The sequence below is a fragment of the Eubalaena glacialis genome, chromosome 1, assembly GCF_028564815.1.
Source record: "Eubalaena glacialis isolate mEubGla1 chromosome 1, mEubGla1.1.hap2.+ XY, whole genome shotgun sequence".
In the NCBI taxonomy this organism is placed as follows: Eukaryota; Metazoa; Chordata; class Mammalia; order Artiodactyla; family Balaenidae; genus Eubalaena; species Eubalaena glacialis.
Window position 1 is genome coordinate 32,803,305 of NC_083716.1, and position 16,738 is coordinate 32,820,042.

The following is a 16,738-nucleotide window of genomic DNA, read 5'->3' on the forward strand; positions in this document are numbered from 1 at the left end:
CGTAAGTCAAGCAAACAAAAGAGGTTAAACAACAACAACAAAAAGACAAAACAAATGTTGACATGATCCTTGTCCATACGTATAGGTTAGTGGGAAAACAATGTAAAAATAAGTGATTTGTGCTCTGAAGGAGAGATACATGGTAGTTAGGAAAACATGTATCCAGAGAGGCTCCCATTGGTCCAGAGCTGGTTGGATTGTTGGATTGATGTTGAGTAGGAATGAAGGTGGCTAAGGTGACTTTCACAACATCCAGGATTGTTCTGTGTTCTTGGGATAGGCTAGAGATGGGGATGTAGATGAGGAAGGTGATGGTTCAGGGTGTTTGGCAGGGCCTTGAACAACTCTTGTGACATCTTTTGGAGGGTTGGGTCAGAGAATGGTCTTGTTTTAGGCAAGGATATAATGGTACTGCAAGAAATATTGGATTGCTTTTCTCCCCAGAAGGGATAAATTAGTATCTTGTGCTTTTCCTAGACTTCCTGCCTTACCTGTGCTCTTCCAAATTTGCATTATGGCTGAAGTGGAGGGCCCTTAGGTTGAAGGGGATGCTTGAGTGTCTCCTTGTTCTCGTGAAGGATACTATGGATTGCTGCTGGGCCTTGCAGTCAGGAAGGCTGACCTTGGTCAGCCATGGGTTTCTCTGGTGCTGGGCTGTCTGAAGGTCACCTAGTAGCATCTGGTGATGTCGGGGAAGAGATCTCTGGAGGCTGGTCCATTCAGGGAACCGACTTACTCTGATCTGTCATCCTTGTGGTTCACAGCATTTACTTTGCCATTCTTTGCTTGAGGTTGCTCAGGTCGTTTCTTGACCACAAGTGGAAATCTGGGAAGAGAAGTGCTCGGCTGGCTTGGCAGGTTTCCAGGCATTGCATTGATCTGCAGTGTCCTGCTCTTTCTTTGGTGGACAGTAAGGATCTGATCAGAGTGCTGTGTGCCTTGGAGCTGTTCCTCAAAGGCCACCTTGGTGACCAGATGCTCCCCGACCCTTTGCTCTGCCAGGGTGAGCCTACACAGGTGTACAAGGGCTCAGATCTGCTGAGACTGGACAACTCCAGTAGATCATCTGGAGGCCCCGGCATTGGGTCATGATATATAGCGACAAGGGCAGAGAGGGAGGCTGGCTTCACTTACCCAGTTGCCATCCTGGCTGCTGGCCTTCTATTTTTATTTAAAATAAAAAGGAGTAAAGTGATGGTTGTGACGGTGTGATTTAGGGAGTGGGTAAACATACTAAGGATGTACAACTCCCCCAAAGCCTGGATCCTTGAATCCTGCCAGAAAGATGCTGAACTAATAACGTTGAGATTGTTCTGGAGGGTGAAAGAGTGTTCTGGAAAAGGGTGAAAGATACCCTTTTCCAAATGAGTATCAGAGTCTAGGCATCACAATCACCTGAATAGTTCCTGTGCCTCCAAACCAGAAATTGAGATTTAATGGGTCTGAGGCCCAAGAAACTGTTCTAGTTTTCCAGGTGATTCTAATTTTCAGCCAGATTTGGGAACCTGCCCACCAGTTAAGATCCGGGGATGCTTCCTTATTTTCTAGAACAGACCTTGACCCTGAACCCTAACCATGGCCACATATTTGGTCTTCACTCCTCTTTATGCCCCTTTCCTAACGCTTGTCTTTCAGAGATGCTGCCCCTTGGCTTTGCCTCAGCCTAGACCGGGGCTGGCGGCTCCTCCCTTTTTAGCCCATGAAGAAAAGGGGAGCTCCACCTGGGCGTTTTGATGGGCAGATATTCTGGAACATTTTCTCACAAAACTTGCTGCTTGAGGCTCGACCGCATAGTAGATTCTGTCTGTAGAAATCCGGATCCTGAGATGGAGGCAGGACCGTCCTGTGATGGCACAGGAAAAAAATCTGTTTACTGTCTTCTTAGACATCATGGAAGTTCTGGAAATACTGGAAGGCTCAGTGTTTCTACCCCCATGTTTCTTGGGTCCTGCAGACTCTGGCACGGTATTTGTTGCCCTGAGGATGTGAAAGGTGGACATTGCCAGGCAGCAGGGCTGAATTGGTGGCTTTTTTTTTTTTTTTTTTTTTTTAAACAGTTCAGGTCTTTTATTTTCTTTACACCCATCATGCCATGAATTCATAGGGAATGGGCTCCAACAGTTCAGGCTCCTTTCCATTGGTTCTCACGAAGTGTGCTTCTCTGGGTGGCGCAGGCTGGCGCTTCAGCTGAACCCAAGTACCTTTCTCTTTGGCTTCCTTCTTTTTCTGATCATTTTCCTTCACCCGTTTCAGGAAGCTATCTCGGCTCTTAGGGTGCTTAATATGCTCGATACGCACATTAATTCTCTTGGCAAGAATCTTGCCCTTGTTTGTTTACAACAATGCCAACAGCATGCTGGCTAACATTATAGACTCTTCCAGTTTTGCCATGGGGACACTTGTGGGGCATTCCTTTTTGAACAGTGTCCATTCCCTTGATAACTACAATATCACCTTTCTTGTAGATTCGCATGTATGAGGCCAAAGGAACAGCTCCATGTTTTCTAAAAGGCCTAGAGAACATGTAGCGGGTGCCCCTCCTCTTTCCCTTTGTGTTGGTCATTTTGGCGAATTACTGGAAGATGGCGGTTCCGACACAAAGGCTTGGTGGCATTGTTGATATGGGCACTTGGCAAGATCAGCTTCCACGGGTGCACGTGTGGGGCTTGTGCATCAAGTCTCGGCAGATATTGGGTCAGGTGGCATAAGGTGGGGGGTTTTAAGACCCATAAGGTGATACAAAATCTGGACAAGACTCAATCGGAGGGAGGGGCTGTTCATATGTTTCGCTTTTACCCACACTGTCCCTGTCATTCCCTCCTTCCCTCGGTTCGCCCCCCGACTGCTCCACTGCCATCCCTGCTTTAGGCTTCCCTCAGGCCTCTGTCCGTGCTGGGAAGCATCTCTTCACCTCAGCTGCACTAGGAGCCCCTGTTCAGGCTCCCACAGCACCTGTGCCTACGCAGATCTTTACGTTTACCCATTGTTTTAGAAGTCTTTAAGTGTCTGGATCTTTTACCCAGACAGAGCCACTTAGGGGACTGGGTCTGTTCATCTTTGTGTATCCATCACCTCGTGCACTGCCTGGCATGTAATAGGGTTCAGTAAATATCTGCTGAGTGAATGAATCAGTACATGCTTTGAGGGGACGATATAAAATAACTCTCTCCATGACCTTATAGTTGAACATTGTTCATTTATTACGGTGTTGGTACCTATACGTAAGCTTATTGATAGCCTTGTATTCAAGATGCATATTAAAGGACATTTTTCTAGCATAAGGAGTGTTTCAGACAGTTTGGAACATTAACTGAGCACTTTTGAAGTAGTGGATTTATGGTATTTGTGAGAACTACTTCTGTGCTTAAAGCAGTAACGTTTTATTGAAAATGTCACATTAGGAAACAAGCCCTTAGGGAACCTGATATAACTTACTCTTATATTCTTTGGCAGATGAAGGTACGGCAAGCATTTTAGTACAGAGTAGGTTGGATACTTCAACTGTAGTTCCTTGAATTGAGTATCTAGTTTCGAGGGAAACACATACATGTGTGTGTGTGTGTGTGTATATACACACATAAAATTTGCTTTTTGCTTTGTAATATAAGATTACTGTGCAATGGGGCATAGCAAAAGAGTCCTGGATTGGACCTAGGGTCTAAAGGCAGAGCAAGTTCTAACTGTGGGAGTGGGTAAGTTAGTTTTCTGCTTACAGTCGTATGAAATGGGAGTGTTGTTCTTGTTCAGGGGTTGCAAATGTCTACAGGACTGAGGTTGCTAACTTAAGTTGCTATATGTGCTATACCATTCTTTTTCCTCTTAGAACTCAGCCCCTTTTTTGTGTTCCTACTTTTGTTAGAATCAGAGGTAGAAGGAAATATTTCTGTACCCCGAACAAAATAACGCAAGGACAATGATCATCACAGCTTTTCTCTGTGACAATAGGGAGTGGTAGCGACTGTGGCGTATTGGAATAGCCAAGCCTGCCTGTGAAGGGCAGCTGCTACTTAGCACCAGCTGATCATTTCCAGACATGAACATGGGCTATTTTGACAGATCCTCTTTTTTTTTTTTTTTTTTTTAAAGAGAAGCCGGAAGTCTGGGTTTTTATGTGACATCTCTGATTTTTAAGTTTTGGCTCAAATTTCTAGGCATATCCTGCAGATTAATATAATATCTCTGTAGGCTAGATGTGACCCACTCGACATGTGTTATAAATGATCTCTAGAGCTTCTTTCTGTCCAAGATCCATTGATTCTAATGGGGACCATTTCAACCAGTGAACTGAAGATTCTGCTTCTACTAGGTGAAGTCAGGGTAAGAAGGAAGTGGGGCTTGAAGATGAGGAGGGAGGCTTTGAGTCTAAACAGGGTGCCTGGCAATTGGTATTTGGATGGCCTCCTTGGAGAGAGGCCACAGGATGCCCTATTCACAGCAGATGCCTTGTATGTTTGTCATTGCAGGAGTGGCATTTATTGGAAGAGTTTGTGAGACCTTCTCTCTGCCCACAGCTCCAGGACCAATGCGTCTTTCCAGCACCTTAAACCACTGGTGAACATGTATGTGTGTGTGTTTTTTTTCCTGCTGCTGCGGTGAAGGGACGTGTTTTCAGTGGACTGTAGAATGTAATTTTCAGAGAACCACACTGTCCTTTCTATTAGAGAAGGAAGGACACTGGGATGGGCCTAGGCATATCTGGGTTCTGGTACTTACTTCGTTCTGCTTATTGTGGGATCTTAGGTGCATTGTTTGGCTTCGCTGGGCCCCCAGACAGAGAAATGAATCCTGCCCTGCTGAAAGATTATATGAGAATGCTTCCAAGGGAATAAATGCTGAGCAAATACAGAGTAATCCTATTTGGCTCTGAGATGTAGAGCTGGGCAATTCTGTGCTAAAAAATTGAGATGTGAATACATAGGTTGGAAACATGGATTTTAAATACCGATTTTGAGTCCTCCAGAGTGGTTCTTCAAGAGATTTGCATTTTCCTTTTTTTCCTTCCTACCACTCCAGCTACCATTTTTTAGAAAATAAATTAACTACGTTTCACAATTACCTTCATTTTTATTTGCTATCAGATAATTTCACAGTTAATAAATGTTCTTCCTTCCCCGCCACCCCCGAAAGAAACTTAATTACTCATCATAGCAGGTAAATGTCTTGCATCTGTGGCAGTTGAAAGAGGCAAAAATATGTCCTTAACACCAGTATGTTCCAGTGCTGGCAGCACTTTGAGGTGTGCTAGCTAGTTGATGGTGAAGGTCTCACGTGAGTACTGAGGGCAAGACACTGAGCCAGGGAGGCAGTATGACCTGTGTGTCTCGAGTCCAGCTGCCCTTTGTTGAGAGAAGCTGGCTGGTTTGCTGCTGACTGCCTGGTCCGCTCCCACCACGGACCAGGTGCTCTTACGACCCAGTGAGATGCGTACCCATGGCATGGCCACCTGGGGAGCTTGCAGGGTGCCTTGGTGGGGCAGAAAGGAAGGGCAGTTAGTCAGGCCCAGGGTTAGGGACCCAACTCAGGTATGGGAGGCTGACTGTCCCCATTGCTGTGCCTGAAGGGACACAGTGGACATTCTGGGTCCCTCAGTCAGAGACCCATCTGTTAGGAAGAACTCTGTGGTGGGAGTCCTCAGGGAAACAGATGGTCTCAGGCGGATGGGATGCTTCAGCCATTTGGTAAATATGTATGAATGCCTACTCTGTGCCAAGGCACTGCTCTGGGCACTGGGGACCCAGTGGTCACAGACAGACTGGAGCTAAGATTCGAGTGGGGTGACAAGCAAGAATGTGACCTCCTTGAGGGCAGGGATCTTTGCTTATTCACTGCTGTCTTCTCAGCTCCTAGAAGAGCACCTTGCACATAAACATGGTGAGTGCTCACTAAATATTGTTTTGTGAATGAAGGAAATAACTAAGTAGATAATATAATTTCAGGTGATAATAAGTGCTATACAAAGAGTGAGGGGTTCTTTTTGAAAGAGGTCTGAGAAGGTCTGTGTGTCGGGGGGGGCTAGAAATTTTGTGCAGAGATCTGGATGGAGTGCAGGAATCTGGGGGGAAGTGGTTAGCAGAGGGAACAGCAAGCAAAAAGAAAGGCCTTGGTGTAGGCTGAGCTTGGCGTGATAGAGGGACAGGAAGGCAGCCAGTTTGGCTGGCCTTGAATGGGGGGTTGTTATGGGGAGAGTGATATGAAATGAGATCAGTGGTAGGTGGGAGCCAGATCTTGTAAGTATGATAAGAAGTTTAGATTTACTCCAAAACCCAGAGTGTGATTGGATACCTTTTGAGAAGTTTGAGTAGAATAGTGATATGATCTTCTTTGAGCTTTAAAATTATTTCTCTGGGTCCTGAATGGAGAATAGACTTTGGGGGCAAGAATAGAATCCTTGTGACCTGTAGGAGGCCCTTCCGGCCTAGGCGAGAGATGAGGGTGTGGCTTGGATTAGCGTGGTGGTTATAAAATGATGTGAACTGGTCAAGCTCGGGGTATATTTTGAAGGCAGAGCCTGCTGAGTTGGGTGTGTGGTTTGAGCGAAAATAAAAGCCAAGAATAAGCCCAGTGTTTTTGGCTGGGTGAATATAATGATGCTATTTACTGAGATGGGGACCAAAGAGGGAGGTTTGGGGAGGATCCTGAGAGTTCCGTTTGGGCATATGAAGTTTGAGATGCCCATTCGATTTTCTTAGATTTAGAGTTGGCTGGAGCTGGAAATGGTACCTTTGAGCGTCATCAGCATGTAGATGGTATTTGAAGCTATGAGACTGGATGCGATCACTCAGGGAGAGAAGGGAGGTATAGGTAGGATTTGGACATAGAAAAGAAAGGCAAAGAGTGGATTTTCCATATAAAATCCCTACTAAGAAGTAAATGAAGACACACGCTAATGAATAAGGGATAATTTCATGTAATGTAAATATAAATTATTCAAGTGAGATGATATGACAGTAGTAATAAAGCCTCACCTTATGTTTAGAAAAAAAAAAAAAAGGAAATACTGTGACTCCCCCAAATCAAGAAAATTAGTTTTAGAATTGCATGATTTAAAATCTGGCCAGCTGAGTGAATTATAAACTGCATTTATGCATTTGGCACATGGCTGTCTTTGGCTGGCAAGCAGAAGGATCCACCATCCTTTGCCAATAATAGCCTGTAAGCTACTCTGTTCTTTATATGCACTAGAACGTCTACCAGCCATTTTGATGAAGTTTAATTCACTGTTAATACGTTTCAGATTTTTTTCATTCTATGATCATATTCAAAAGTTCTTTAAATGAAGGTTCACTGAGTGGAAAGCAATGCCTGAAAATCAGTAATTTTGCGGTGAAAGTTGTGATGTAATTTTATGAAAAGGCCAAACAGGCACCGTGATTTGCAGGACCACAATTTAGGAAACATTTTGGGTATCTTTGAAGTACCAAAGATAAATGCTACAAGATAATAAAGCTGCAAAAATAGACCTGATGATGGTTGAAGTGATGGTTGTCGTAGACGTATGTGTTTCAGGACCACCCATAGCCCTTAACCATCATCCATTGATATGAGAAAATCATATTTTGAACATACACATTTTCATCTATTTCTGGGCTTCTGGCACAAAATACAGCTCTCCTGTATTGGTTTTGTCCAATTCCCAGAGAAACTGCCCCACTGAGCTTCCAGCATATTCTCGCTGGGCTCCTTGGTTTTTCCGTTTTCAGGTTACCTGGGAAGTCTCTTTAGTCTGGGTATCTCCAGCCCCCGTAGACACTTTTGTCCCCTTCCCACAGTTACCAACTCAACACCTGCCGGCCTCCTCCTACTTGCCGGGCTTCGGGGCCCACCGTCTCTGACTGCCCTGTGAGCCTCAGGTTAGCCTCCACAAAGGCTTTTGAATATCCTCAAGAGTCTCTTTTTGGAAACATTTCCACTTTTTCTCCAGGCTTGTGTTTTTTGTTTTGTTTTCTTTTTTTCTTCAGGCTTTTTGTGGAAATGACAAAAGAACGGGAAACTAGTGCAGCTGTTGAGGGCAGTGGGACAAGCAGCATTTATAAAATGTGCTGTTTCAAGTTGCCTGGGCCACGGGCAGCCCCAACTTGCTTTTCCATGCATCTCAAGAGCCTTGTGTTTCCGTGAAAATAGTCTCAGTGAGACTTCTGGAGCATCTAATCTCTGGAAAATGAACACTGATTGTGTAGCATTCTATGTCTGAAACCATTAATTTATGGCAAAGTGAAGGTTTCAGTGGAATGTTCATGACGACTGACACCAACCCTAGTTTCCTTTGTCATCTTTTCTCAGAGTGGAACCTAAATAAGATTAAAAAAGAATGAAACTGACTGGCAGTCATGGTAGGGAGGATTTCTCCTGTTCCCTTTTTAGTAAGTGATTTCAGGAATGAGAAAAAGAAAAAATTTGGTACCTTCCCATGCCCCTGGAAACTTAAGGGTGGTAGAGCTTTTTTTTTTTTTTTTAATTTTTTAATTTAATTTAATTTTTTTATACAGCAGGTTCTTATTAGTTATCCATTTTATACATATTAGTGTATATATGTCAATCCCAATCTCCCAATTCATCACAAGGGGTGGTGGGACTTCTAAAAAAATGGTAGAATCTGCCTTAAGTTTAAAAAACAAAAAAGGCCAGGTATGCAGAATAGTGCTTCATTGCTCCTGTGCATGTGGACCATCTCAGGAGGAGCTGCTGGAGATAAGTAACCTTGGGGGGTGGGCGGAGGGGAGTGGTATAGGAAGAAAACTTACTTTTCACTCTATACCATTTTGTCCTTCTAAATTTTTTTGTATCATGTTTATGTATTACCTTTAAAAAGGATAATAGTGCCCCTTCTAGGTGTAATAAATGATCTAGAAAAATTTAAAGTTCCTTCACTGCTTGGTTTTATCGTTACTATTGCTCGTCGTGTATGTCAACCAAGGTCATTGCCTGTTCAGTCTCCATTGCCTTTATTTGTTCTGAGGCTTCATGTACATCAGCAACTTGGGACTAGGCTTTGGTAAGAAATTTTCCTTTACTTTTCTAGGTTCTTCTGGCTGGTCTAAGAATTAAATTGACATGAGACAGATTAACAGGAGAAAACCAAACAGAAGTAAACAACATGTATACATGGTAGAGACCCAGGAAAATGAGTAACTCCCCCAAGTGACCAACTCCCTCGCTTTCAATACCATCCTCAGCTAAAGATAAAAGAGGATGAGCGTCAGTTATGGGAGGTGACCAGGAAAAACACTGTAAGCTAGGGTAAGGTTGTTATGTAGATTAGTCATCATCTTCTCCATTGATAAGGGTTTCTAGAGATCAGATCATCCTCCTCTTCCTGGTATAGCCATGGAGACACCCTTACAAATGAAGATTTCCCTGATAAATGTTTCTTCCAAAAGGGTAACTATTATTTGGTTTTCAGAATTTTTCCCATGTCTGCTATTTCTTAGAAAGTGTAACCAGTTTAAAATAATATGTCAAAGAGACATGTTTTGGGGTGGCAAATTCTGTTCTCCTACAGCCTCTTTAACTTGAGTTTCTCATTTTTGCGTGTTACGGAAATGTCAGTCAGGCCTATTTCATTCCCCCTTCCCTTCTTTCAAAAAGGATTTAAGGCTGTTTCTGGCCAACATTTTATTCAACTACTTTAGACAAATGTGGATTCAAATGAGGTGTAGTTGGCATGAGCTGAGCCACAAATTATGTCTGTTTCAACTGGCCATCTCCCTGCTGCCCTTTAGAGCAAAGTCTTGTTGCACTGTGGAGCAGGACATGGGATTTGGAATCCGTTGTGGTTGATAGTTCCTAACCCCAGAGTTCAGTCAAATTAAAATGATCATCCCAAATTCATTTTCCTTATCTTAAGAATCTCAGCTACTGTCAGAAAATGTTCAAAATGGAATTTGCATAAAGTGAAGGCTAGAATTCAATGTCTAGAACCAATGTGCTGGTCACCACACTGTTTGGAGTGTGTGCTGTTTGTGTGTCAGTTTCTACAGGGCTCATTGTCTAAAAGTATCTCCCTGGGCTGCCATATTGGTTTGTGTTACCAGAGGTTCTGTAACGTTTCTTTCTGGCCAACATTTTTGTGTTCTACAAAGACATGACATCCGTTCCATGCAGCACCGACATTTCTTATTATTTGATGTTTCTCCAAGAGATTTACACATTTGATTTTATACTTCTAAAACAAACAGGAAGCTGTATCACATTTGCCAGCCAACCATGTGTAAAAACAAGATACTTTCTCCTTTTCTATCTAGTCACTACAAATAGTGAGATACATTTTTTGTTCCACCGCCCCCCAGTTTGGGGAAGTAAATGTTAGACTGTGCTTGGGGATGCCACTAAAACAAGGCGATCAGCAATCATTCTGATTGCTCCACTGACTAATTTAGACTAGGCACCACCTGATACCTACTTCACAGCAGTGCCCCTGGTCCTGCAGTCTCCTTATCAACACAGAGGTGACTCACTTTGTTTTCCTCACTCAAAGAGATTTTCTCTGGTCTGCTGATTAAGGCAGTGATTAAATTAAAAACTGGTTCCTGCAGAGGTATGCTTGAAAAAAACTACATTATTTATGCTTGAACTTGCACAATTGAACTTTCACTATTATAATCAGGTGTTGGTTCTTAGACTTTTTGTGGGGGGACGGGGGGGGGAGGGTCAAGAAACCCTTTAAGGTGCATATGCACCTACATAATCTGCATAGATAATACTTTTACATTTTCAGGAGGTGACATTCCCCTACCCCGTTATCATGCCTTCTAACTTAGTCACACAAACCATTAGCATACCATTATAAAAGCAGCTGCGTCTGGATAGCTCTGGGTGGCATTTCTGATTAGACAAAATGTTTAGGGAAAATTGCTATGCCTAGGGCAGCCTAACTTCAATAAAATTTGCAACTTCTGGAATTGTCCCCAACATAGACTCAAAAGCTGGACATACTCTTATATGAATTGCTATTGTTTTAATAAAAAAGGAAGTAGAGGTACCTTTACCCTTCTTGCTTTCCAACAGCTAATTTCAATTTTTTTTCTCAAATTTATGTATTCCCCCATCCTCCTTCCTCTTGGGCAAGAGAAAAGTTATTGTAGGGGAATATAGGTTTAAAAAAGAGTATATAGAGATCAACCTTTATTTTCCAATAAATTTGTGTTTCTAGATGAATTTGCTCCCTGAATTAATCATGTTTATAGCATTTTGTCCTTCAAACTAGCTGCCCATAAAACACCAGTGTTTTAAAAGTTTTTGAAGTAAGTGGCCAGAATTTTCGAAGTCAGGAAGTTTCACATGATTTGATTTCTAGCTGCTCTTGAGAATTAGAATATCTAACAGTGTTGGGCCATATTCTTGCATGGAATAGCGTGGCCTGGAGTGGAACAGCCCTGAATCCCATCGTGTGGGAGTATATGAGTACCAATTTGCTGCAGTTCCACACCATCATTTGTTATCTGGTTGGCCCTCTCGGCCTATTGGTTTTGTAACCCCTGGCTTTCAGTATCAGTTTAAAATCTTATCTTGACAAATCAAGGGATCTTGAGGTTCAGCAAAACATCATTTTGGTATCCCCCCCCTTTTTTTTTACATTATTTATTTATTTATTTATTTATTTATTTATTTATTTATGGCTGTGTTGGCTCTTCGTTTCTGTGCGAGGGCTTTCTCTAGTTGCGGCAAGTGGGGGCCACTCTTCATCGCGGTGCGCGGGCCTCTCACTATCGCGGCCTCTCGTTGCGGAGCACAGGTTCCAGTCGCGCAGGCTCAGTAGTTGTGGCTCACGGGCCTAGTTGCTCCGCGGCATGTGGGATCTTCCCAGACCAGGGCTCGAACCCGTGTCCCCTGCATTGGCAGGCAGATTCTCAACCACTGCGCCACCAGGGCAGCACCCCCCCCTTTTTAAGATAAATTCATTTATTTATTTTTGGCTGCATTGGGTCTTCGTTGCTGCACATGGGCTTTCTCTAGCTGTGGCGAGCGGTGGCTACTCTTTGTTGCTGTGTGCGGGCTTCTCATTGCAATGGCTTCTTGTTGTGGAGCACGGGCTCTAGGCACACGGGCTTAGTTGCTCCACGGCATGTGGGATCTTCCCAGACCAGGGCTCGTACCCGTGTCCCCTGCATTGGCAGGCATATTCTTAACCACTGCACCACCAGGGAAGCCCATTGGTATCCCCCTTTTAAAATAATGGAAACTACATTTAAAATGATAGAAAAACAGTTGGCTGTGGAGTGAAACAATTTTTTTTCCTTAAAGAGATTTGTGCATTTTTAAACAAGAGAGGAAGGAAAGAAAGCAGTAATGTAATTTGTTTAGTATTCTTTACAGTTATTGTATCATTATATTAGTTTTGAAACATATTGTGTACTCTGTGTAATGTGGTTTGCTCATAAAATTACCATGTTGGAAACATTTATAACAAATCTACTAATCACATTTGCTCTTAAATTGTTCCAGTTTTTTTTCTTCTTCTTCTTCTTTCAAACAAAACTAAACTACTGAACTTGAAGGAGCTTGAACATTTCTTAATCTCCCTTTTTACAGTGAGCAGGCAAAAATATAAAACTGGATGACAGAAGCCACTGATGTTTTTTTTTTTTTTTTTTTTTTGCCACTGATGTTTTAGTGAAGCAGAATTATTAGGTTTTTGGGCCCTGGTACCTTCCAAAGTATTCAGTAGATTATAGGCAAGGAGCTTCATACAAACAAAAAGCAACAAACCATCCTAAAACTTTAATAACCGTGTGAATTTAATCTAAATCATTCCCCTTTTACGAGCTATTGTGATCAGTTTGATTCTAATAACACCCTTTTCCTCCTAAAATCATTCTTGTAAACTTCCGAAAACTAAATGCTAGCCAGAATGGAGACAGCCTCTTGATCCTTTTTCATTTTTAGCTGCTTGGCTTTAGGGTGAAAGATCATTGCAGACTCTTGGTTTGCTGGACTGACGAAAGAGGAGACGGGAGCTATCACTCTGGCCACCTGCTGGGCCCTGACTTGCCACCTACCCTAGGACAACCCACCCTCCCTGGGCTTCGTTTGTTTCTTATATAGAATGAGATCATGTTTGGGTTTCACTCAAACTCTAACAGTCAAGAATTCTGTTCTGTCACATGCCCCGCCCACTCAGAGCTGTGCATGAGTTCTGGGAAGCTTTGGGGTATCGACTACGTAACCAGTTCTGTGGGGCTGGAAGAGCAGCATCTCAATGGGAAACCTCTAGGTGGCATTTCGGGGGACTCCAAGGAGCTCCGATTCTTTATGTCTCAGCACAGAAAGAATTCAGCGAGAGGCAAAGTGGTAGATAAGAAGTGATTTATTAGAATAGGATGCTTGTGAGGTTTACAAGAGGGTGGACAAGAGGGTGCCGTGCCCCAAGAACTTAGTGGGCTACAGTTTTATAATCAAAGGAAAAGTGGGGAGGGGGAAAAGACCACCTTCTTCCTCATTCTTGAGTAGACGTCACGCTTCCATCATCAGCTCCTCCTCCAGGTTGGATGGGGGAGTTTTCTTGTCTCTACATGGTCAAGCTCGGACTATCATGGCACTATGGAAAAATTATTTCAGGTCTCAGTACAATGAGGGTCTTTCACTTTGAAATGTCACCTTCCATAAATTATTGTTTTTTATGTGTGCAGCGAACATGTCCTAGGGGTCATTAACTTACTGAGCTCACTGGGAAGGATGTGGGTCTCATGCCACCATTGTTTTATTGTTTGGGGGCATGTCTTGTGCTTCAGTTGCATGGTTTTATTGCTAAGCAAGCCTGCTTGGTTTTGTGGTTAAGCAAACCTGCTTTCTTGAGTGATCATTAACTTACAGGGGTCTCCCATGTTTTTTTCTACTTACAATCCCCTAGTGGGATTAACTGTTTTTTAAAAAAATATTTTGCGGCACGTGGGATCTTCGTTGCGGCATGTGGGATCTTTTAGTTGCAGCATGCATGTGGGATCTAGTTCCCTGATCAGAGATAGCACCGGGCCCCCTGCATTGGAGTCTTAACCACTGGACTACTAGGGAAGTCCCGGGATTAACTATTTAATCACCTACTTTGTCCCTTTACTCTGTCCCTATCAAATGGAGGAGGGTTCCTAATGCCATTTCTTCCTCGTAGTTACCTGGAATAAACACGAGAGAACTAAGTGTAAGGAGTTGTGTACTCAGGAGCTCATGGCATTGCCCTGACCTTGCAGCACTGTGGGAAAGCTCTCTAGCTCTGTTTAGTAGATGGTGTGGAGGTGATCTGGGCAGAAGTATTTATCTTCCTGGCATTCTATAGCATATTTCCGTTGCTCGGTACTCCCAGTCTATAAGCTGACCCCTGTTCACTGGTCAGACTACCCGACACTCGAATTGATCAATCTTAGGTGATACTTTTCCTTTATTTCTTGGTATCAGGTCCAACACCAGTTGCAGACCGTCTCTTGTCCATTATGAGTCAAAATTGTTGACCAGAGCAAAAAATAAATAAATGGCAGACAGAGAAGTGCTGGCAGAGTAAACAATACACGTTGTAAAACCTGTCACCGCAGGGCGGTGCCCTGGGTGTTTTGCTTGGGGCTGTGTCGTCTGAGACTGTGTTGTGTTGCTCTCCTTTGGCTGAGAACTTATACTGGCACCGAGAGCATGGAAAAATAAATAACTACACACACAGTGCCGTATAACATACATGCAATATATGGAACCTATTGAGTATGCATTTTATATTAAATATATTGTGTTTTTAGGAAATTTATTTCAGAAATAAAAGGCACTAAAATGATTCAGTGCTGCTTAGGTTGGCATTAAATGGACTGTGTGTAGAGGAACAAAGCAGGGACCAGAGACTAGGCTCGTGAAGGCCTTGCCATTGTGTTATAGAAAAGGCCTATAGAAAGGGTCTTTTTGGCAGAACCCTAGGCTGCATTCTTGGTTCACATGCCTGAAGATACTATGTATTTGCAACTCAGAATCAAAATCTGTTTACCTGTTTCTTCAAAAAACAGTGATGGAGTACCTAATAGTATTTGCGTAATGCTTTTCGGCATGCAGGGTACATACCTACACCTCATCCCACTGAAGTGTGCTGTTTCAGAGCCCAGTCAGCTGCATGGGCAACAGCCTGTATGGGTGGATGACTGTGGTTTCTGTTTCTTTTTAATTTCTTTTGTACTCATGAGCAGAGATCCCCACAGCTTGGCCTGGGCTGTGTAGGAAGGAGCTTGGGACAGGTGGCCAGAAGGATTGCTACAGGAGCGGTGCTTGGACAGGCATTCCCAGGAACGGAGGAGGTGGGGGTCATCTACTGAGCCTGAGCGGGGTAGGTGGGATGCAGCCGTGGCTCTGAGGAAGATGGAAACTATTTGGAACAGCTGTCATGGGTTGGGCACTAGGGGCCAAGCAGGAGTTGAAAACAAGGGCTGCTGAGTGACTGCGAAGAACCCTGTGTGTAAAACAGGTGTGGCTTGGCCATGTGACTGAGGGAAACAGGGACAGGCTCGGGGGCAGGGGTTGGGTGGTTGCTTGATGGCTGACCCGGTGTTGGCCTAGGGAGATGTTAGGGTGAACAGCAGGGGACTTGGGGGAGCCTGGGGGTGCTGACAAGAGCTCTTCTTAGTATGGCTTATAAGGCCCTTTATCTCTGAACTCCTCCCATCGTGTGTGCCCTATTGGGCCATTCCTGTGTGCTTTTGTACATATTATTCCTTCTGCCCTTTCCTATGGCCTAATTACGTACTTCAAGTGCTGGCCTGGGCATCACTTCTGGGAAGCTGTTCCTGATTGCCCTCTTCCTCTGCTGGGTCAGCTGACCCTTCACCCTGTCCACACATCTCTCCCTCTGTACTGTAGAAGCTTGTTTACAGGCTGCTGGCATACGTGGGGTGGAAGGTTCCTTGAGTGCAAACTGTTCTAGTACCCAGCAGAGCACCTGACATACAGAAGGTGCTCAATAGAAGGGGGCATGACTGCTTTGCTGCAGCATTTAGTAGTGTAACAGAATGTTAGAACTGGAAGAAAACTATGAGGGCAGCTAGTCCAACTCATTCATTTTACTTTATTATATATATATTCTTTTTCATATTCTTTTCCATTATGGTTTATCACAGGATATTGAATATAGTTCCCTGTGCTATACAGTAGGACCTTGCTGTTTGTTCATCCTGTATATACTAGTTTGCATCTGCTAATCCCAAACTCCCAATCCTTCCCTCCCCCCTTGGCAACCACAAGTCTGTTCTCTATGTCTGTGAGTCTGTTTCTGTTTTGTAGATATGTTCATTTGTGTCATATTTTAGATTCCACATATAAGTGATATCATATGATATTTGTCTTTCTCTTTCTGACTTACTTCACTTAGTATGATAATCTCTATGTCCATTCATGTTGCTGCAAATGGCATTATTTCATTCTTTTTTGTGGCTGAGTAATATTTCTTTGTATATATATATATATATACCATATCTTCTTTTTTTAACATCTTTATTGGGGTATAATTGCTTTACAATGTTGTGTTAGTTTCTGCCGTATAACAAAGTGAATCAGCTATGTGCATACGTATATCCCCATATCCCTTCCCTCATGCATCTCCCTCCCACCCTTACCATATCTTCTTTATCCACTTATGTGCTGATGGACATTTAGGTTGTTTCCATGTCTAGACTCTTGTAAATCAAATCCTTCATTTTATAGTTCACAGAGAACTAAAACTCAGAGAGGTTGAGTGGCTGACCTGATGTCACACAGCTTTGCTCAAGGCAGAGCCAGGACTCAG

At 43.3% G+C, this 16,738-nt stretch overlaps 1 protein-coding gene and 1 pseudogene across 6 annotated transcripts in view; one reads left to right on the forward strand and one right to left on the reverse strand.

Annotated features, from left to right (window-relative positions):
* SORBS1 (sorbin and SH3 domain containing 1) overlaps window positions 1-16,738 on the forward strand; it is a 246,539-nt gene that overhangs the window by 64,505 nt on the left and 165,296 nt on the right. The gene's annotated exons all lie outside the window — the stretch shown is intronic.
* On the reverse strand, window positions 2,042-2,588 carry LOC133094377 (large ribosomal subunit protein eL21-like; annotated as a pseudogene).